Source organism: Bufo bufo, chromosome 4 (genome assembly GCF_905171765.1).
Source record: "Bufo bufo chromosome 4, aBufBuf1.1, whole genome shotgun sequence".
In the NCBI taxonomy this organism is placed as follows: domain Eukaryota; kingdom Metazoa; phylum Chordata; class Amphibia; order Anura; family Bufonidae; genus Bufo; species Bufo bufo.
The window spans coordinates 133,743,741-133,745,414 of NC_053392.1; positions in this window are offsets into that span (position 1 = coordinate 133,743,741).

A 1,674-nucleotide genomic window follows, 5' to 3' on the forward strand; every position below is an offset into this window, starting at 1 on the left:
CAAGGGCTTCCAAGGGCAGTTACTGTTGCATCAGGATTAGATCTGATGGTCCGCCATGTTGTTTTAGTCAGACATATATTCCTACCTTAAAGCTGAGCTAAAGAGTTAATCATTACATTGAAATGACTCCTGATGTACTTTGGTTGATAAAATAGAGGTTCTTAAGTAATTGATTAACAGGGTCATGATGTAATGGTGGGGTTTAGAAAGTAAATAATAGTTGCATTAGCTATGGGGATCTTAGATAAGATGGGTATACTTGGTTACTGAAATTGTAGAAGGCTATTGCCAGGTTTATGATCATGTTTGACCCTTGGTGTTGGGATAGGTAATAAATAAAGATGACCAATTCAAGTGTTAATGGTCCATATGTCTCCTTATGGAGGAGAATGGAGACAAGGACTAAGAATGGAAAATATTGATGAATGACCCAAGGGAACGAACTATGTAACGTATGTGTAAGTGTTCGTGATAAGAAACATTTGTCCAATTAGAAGTTGTTGGAGGTGTTACTTATATATCTCAATGGTTATGAATAGTAAAATATTTGTGATGTCATATGTATAATAATGATGTAATCCATGTGTAAACACATTGATGTCTATGGACTGCAGAACACTGCGGAAAACTTGAATTCTAATACTTATGATTAATTTGTTCACTGGGGTATAAAAGACCATGTTTGGGGACATAAAGGGAGCACGCTTTTATCTACCTCATGCCATATTCTGTCTGACTTTTTATTCCAATGCTGTCTTGCTGCTCTTGTCTCTGAATAAACAGAAACATCTTCTCAAGAAGTCTTCTGTTGCTGGGGCCGGTTTCCAACAATTACGTATCCAGTGAGGACGATAATAAATCATCATCAGTAGACAATAAGTAAAGGTTTCTGCAACTTTTCATGTAGATTTAACTGTAAAATGTAAAAGGGGTTGTGCCATAAAGTACTTTTCACTCTAAAGTTCCTCTTCATCAATAATTCCAGCTCCCATTCCTCCTCAGATTGTCTATTTTTTTTTTATTTACCACATTTGCAGTTTTCTCTTAGGGCTCATGCACATGAATGTATTTTCTTTCCGTGTCTGTTCCAAACCATATGCGGAACAATTAATTTCAATGGGTCCACAAAATAAAAACTGAATTTACTCTGTGTGCATTTGTTTTCGTATGTCTGTTCCTTAAAAAGAATAGAACATGACCTATTATTGTCCACATTACGGACAAAGATAGGACTGTTCTATTAGGGGCCCGCTGTTCCATTCCGCAAAATACGGAATGCACACGGACGTCATCCGTATATTTTGCTGTCTGTTTTTGCGGACCGCAAAATACATATGGTCATGTGCGTGAGCCCTTATCCCGCAGGCTTGACTCCTACTTCTGGGTTTGTCATGTGTCTGCTATCCTATCATGTCATAGGCCAGTGAGATGTGTCCTGTAGTCGGCAGTGCAGATTTTAAAGCCGCAGCATGTCAAGCTGTGGGTTATCTGCTGCAGATTTCACCCTTTATAGTGCAGAAGGTGAAATATGTGGCAAATCCGCAGCATATCTTTGACGTTCACAATAAAATATACACCAGATTCTGCTGCTCTGGATTACAGCCATATCTGCTTCGGATTCGCCGCTGTACCCTAAGAGTGGTGTGATGAGACGAGTAATCACACATACAGCAG